The 5,000-nt window shown below is 51.3% G+C and overlaps 1 non-coding gene across 1 annotated transcript; it reads right to left on the reverse strand.

Annotated features, from left to right (window-relative positions):
- Window positions 1–2,525: 2,525 nt before the first annotated feature.
- LOC143351313 (5.8S ribosomal RNA) lies at window positions 2,526–2,679 on the reverse strand. Its single transcript, XR_013081662.1, has one exon. It is a non-coding gene; the product is annotated as a 5.8S ribosomal RNA (ribosomal RNA).
- Window positions 2,680–5,000: the final 2,321 nt, after the last annotated feature.

Below are 5,000 nucleotides of genomic sequence, written 5' to 3' on the forward strand. Positions count from 1 at the left end.
TTACCAGATGAAACTCGCACGCTGTTCACGAATGAACGAGCGAGTGCCAGCTATCCTGAGGGAAACTTCGGAGGGGAACCAGCTACTAGATGGTTCGATTAGTCTTTCGCCCTATACCCAGTTCCGACGATCGATTTGCACGTCAGAATCGCTACGGACCTCCACCAGGGTTTCCCCTGACTTCGTCCTGACCAGGCATAGTTCACCATCTTTCGGGTCCCAACGTGTACGCTCTGGGTGCGCCTCTTCTCAACGAGAACGAGACGCCCCGGGAGTGCGAGGCCGCGACGTGACGCGGCCCATCCTCCTTGGTCGACGCTTACGACGACTTTCACTTTCATTTCGCCTTTAGGTTTCAATGTCCCAATGACTCGCGCACATGTTAGACTCCTTGGTCCGTGTTTCAAGACGGGTCCTGAGAGTACCACAAAGCAATAGCGTCGCTGACCGGTAATTCGAAGCTTGGCCGGTCCGAGGACACCGTCTGCTAACAGCTGGCCAGACCCGGGGAGGCGCTGCGTCCACACGCTCCGGGGTGCTGTCCGAGCTTGCGACGGGCCTGGACGCATATACCATTCGAGAATGGATTGGTTGCGGCCGATACGTCGGAGTACCGTCGTGCAGCCGGCCGGCGACCGAGCCTCTGCCGCGAGCGAACGAATGCCACCGCGACAGGCAAATAGCCCAGGCCGTAGACCGGACACACAACGGGTCGCGACGTTCTACAAAGGAGAAGTGCACGACTACGTCGCCGGTTATTCGCCGAAGGGGGTGTACCCCGCGTTCTGGAACCGAGGTCCCAACGGGGAATCGCACGCCAACGGGAGCCAGCTTCGTCGTCGATGAATCTCCCCATTCGATCTTTGGGTTTCTCAGTTTACCCCTGAACGGTTTCACGTACTCTTGAACTCTCTCTTCAAAGTTCTTTTCAACTTTCCCTCACGGTACTTGTTCGCTATCGGTCTCGTGGTCATATTTAGCTTAGATGGAGTTTACCACCCACTTAGGGCTGCATTCTCAAGCAACCCGACTCTAAGGAGAAATCCTCCCCAAACGCGTACCGGTCGCTACGGGCCTGGCACCCTCTTTGGGTAAATGGCCCCATTCAAGATGGACTTGGACACGGTTCGACGTCACGGGATAGACGGATCCTCCTAAACACTACATTTCCCTGCGGCAATAACCGTGGGATTCAGTGCTGGGCTCTTTCCTGTTCGCTCGCCGCTACTAAGGAAATCCTAGTTAGTTTCTTTCCTCCGCTTAGTAATATGCTTAAATTCAGCGGGTCATCTCGCCTGCTCTGAGGTCGTCGAACAAACTTGTTAGTTGAAAAAAAAAAAAAAAGAAAAACAAATCGTACACCGTAACGAATCGGAGCAACAAGAACCTGGTGTATATATGGAATCGACCACCACCTCCTACTTCTCCGCGTCCTCCGATAGCATATAATAGCATTTTGCTTTCTCGGAGAAAAGGATATCAATGATGGGTTTTTTAGCGCCTCGCCAAAGTGTCTCCCTTCTGTCTTAGTTTTTCATTCGTTCGATGCGAAACGCTCGCTAGGCGTAACCGGCTGATTACTTTTAACGTCCTTCCGTCGCTTTTCAAATTAAAGAAGAACCACGGTGTGTGTCTATGATAGAACTACCCGATCCGATTTTCGTTGATTCTTTGATAGTCTACCAAAGTCCACCGTAAGTTCGAAAGAAAAGCATTCGTGGACTGGACGACCGGCTAAACGCGCGGTCTCGCAATCGATATACATATTCGTAACAAAGAGAGGACATGGGGCGACCAACTTCTCAGAGTATATCCCTTCTTTTGGGTTCCGTTCGTATCGCGCTTCTCGTCGTGTTCGTTCGAGCCTCTCCATAGAGGATGATCGTCCGATTCGTTTGATAAATTATCATTTTTCCCTGGGGCTGTACGAACGAACAGAGAGGAAGACGACGACCGACGGATACCACAAATTTCACGTGGTAGGGCATATATTACATATCATAATTATCAGTGTTTGGTCAAATTTCTTTCCAGTGTCCTTTTTGTTATGCTCCAAAACTAGTATACGCTTTATTTTCTCTTTCCTTTGCATAAATTATTAACTTCGGGCAACGTCGGGAGCGCCGGTAATCATTAGATTTGTACGAAACGCGATTTGCGCCCCACGGTGGTTTTTAGTGCCGTCAAAGTCAGAAATCGTAGGAGCGGTGCTTTAACGGCGGTCGTGATGATACTCCAGACAACACGACGCACGACGCCGTAAAACACTCGCGCGAGTCCAGACTGATCTCTGCCTCACCACGCAAGGGGTGCGCAAACTTGCCAATAATATATAATATTTATTCTTTTTCGTACGTCCAGCGACAAACGCCAACGAAATACCCAAATTCTCGCTCGTACGTTGATACCTTTCTCTTCATCGACCCGGCTCCGAAACGTTCTTCGCCATCTCCCCGAAAGGAGAGGTAAACGACGGCGGGGTTAGGGAATCTGAGAACAACGCAAGCAGTTTTAGGACAAGTGAACGACCCTCAGCCAGGCGTGGTCCAGGAATTTTATCCGTGGACCGCAATGTGCGTTCGAAATGTCGATGTTCATGTGTCTGCAGTTCACACGTTGACGCGCAATTAGCTGCGTTCTTCATCGACCCACGAGCCAAGTGATCCACCGTTCAGGGTAATCATATACAATTTACAATTTTGTCTCTTTGTATTTAAAAATGCTCCTTGTTCTTTGCTTTAAAAATATTCGATGTTCGCACCTCCGACCAGCGTATCGACGGAGGATTGAACGCGCCATATCGACGACAAAAGTTTCTTTTTGTTTCCTGAATGACGGAAACCATCGTTCGACGGCCGGGCGTACAGTACATTCAAAGCCTTTGCGCGTGGCTGCGACCAAACGGGTATAATACACCCGATATTCTTGGTTCCGAATTGGTTCCGAACAGTAACTTCACGCGCAATCGGGCGAACGCACGCGGCAGCGCCCATCGGTTGCTCGATGAATCGATGCGTAAACTACAGCCTTCTCGGCTGGTCGTCGTTAGTCGCGCGAGCAACGGATGGCCGGACGCGTCGTCGTTTGCGATTATTCGCCTCACGTTAGCCATGAGTATGTATATTATTCATTTACGAACGAACGCGGCAGCGTCCATCGGTTGCTCGATGAAATCGATGCGATAAACTACAGCCGTCTCGGCTGGTCGTCGTTAGTCGCGCGAGCAACGATGGCCGCACAATCGACGCGTCGTCGTTTGCGATTATTCGCCTCAAGTTAGCCATGAGTATGTATAACATTCATTTACGAACGAACGCGGCAGCGTCCATCGGTTGCTCGATGAAATCGATGCGATAAACTACAGCCGTTTCGGCTGGTCGTCGTTAGTCGCGCGAGCAACGATGGCCGCAAAATCGACGCGTCGTCGTTTGCGATTATTCGCCTCAAGTTAGCCATGAGTATGTATATTATTCATTTACGAACGAACGCGGCAGCGTCCATCGGTTGCTCGATGAAATCGATGCGATAAACTACAGCCGTTTCGGCTGGTCGTCGTTAGTCGCGCGAGCAACGATGGCCGCAAAATCGACGCGTCGTCGTTTGCGATTATTCGCCTCAAGTTAGCCATGAGTATGTATATTATTCATTTACGAACGAACGCGGCAGCGTCCATCGGTTGCTCGATGAAATCGATGCGATAAACTACAGCCGTTTCGGCTGGTCGTCGTTAGTCGCGCGAGCAACGATGGCCGCAAAATCGACGCGTCGTCGTTTGCGATTATTCGCCTCAAGTTAGCCATGAGTATGTATATTATTCATTTACGAACGAACGCGGCAGCGTCCACCGGTTGCTCGATGAAATCGATGCGATAAACTACAGCCGTCTCGGCTGGTCGTCGTTAGTCGCGCGAGCAACGATGGCCGCAAAATCGACGCGTCGTCGTTTGCGATTATTCGCCTCTGGCTATCCGTGAGTATGTATAATATTCATATACGAACGAACGCGGCAGCGCCCATCGGTTGCTCGATGAAATCGATGCGATAAACTACAGCCTTCTCGGCTGGTCGTCGTTAGTCGCGCGAGCAACGATGGCCGCAAAATCGACGCGTCGTCGTTTGCGATCATTCGCCTCAGGCTATCCGTGAGTATGTATAATATTCATTTACGAACGAACGCGGCAGCGTCCATCGGTTGCTCGATGAAATCGATGCGATAAACTACAGCCGTTTCGGCTGGTCGTCGTTAGTCGCGCGAGCAACGATGGCCGCAAAATCGACGCGTCGTCGTTTGCGATCATTCGCCTCAGGCTATCCGTGAGTATGTATAACATTCATTTACGAACGAACGCGGCAGCGTCCATCGGTTGCTCGATGAAATCGATGCGATAAACTACAGCCGTCTCGGCTGATCGTCGTTAGTCGCGCGAGCAACGATGGCCGCACAATCGACGCGTCGTCGTTTGCGATTATTCGCCTCAGGCTATCCGTGAGTATGTATAACATTCATTTACGAACGAACGCGGCAGCGTCCATCGGTTGCTCGATGAAATCGATGCGATAAACTACAGCCGTCTCGGCTGATCGTCGTTAGTCGCGCGAGCAACGATGGCCGCACAATCGACGCGTCGTCGTTTGCGATTATTCGCCTCAGGCTATCCGTGAGTATGTATAACATTCATTTACGAACGAACGCGGCAGCGTCCATCGGTTGCTCGATGAAATCGATGCGATAAACTACAGCCGTCTCGGCTGATCGTCGTTAGTCGCGCGAGCAACGATGGCCGCACAATCGACGCGTCGTCGTTTGCGATTATTCGCCTCAGGCTATCCGTGAGTATGTATAACATTCATTTACGAACGAACGCGGCAGCGTCCATCGGTTGCTCGATGAAATCGATGCGATAAACTACAGCCTTCTCGGCTGGTCGTCGTTAGTCGCGCGAGCAACGATGGCCGCACAATCGACGCGTTGTCGTTCGTTTGCGATTCGCTTCAGGCTA

Source organism: Colletes latitarsis, unplaced genomic scaffold (assembly GCF_051014445.1).
Source record: "Colletes latitarsis isolate SP2378_abdomen unplaced genomic scaffold, iyColLati1 scaffold0125, whole genome shotgun sequence".
Classification (NCBI taxonomy): Eukaryota; Metazoa; Arthropoda; class Insecta; order Hymenoptera; family Colletidae; genus Colletes; species Colletes latitarsis.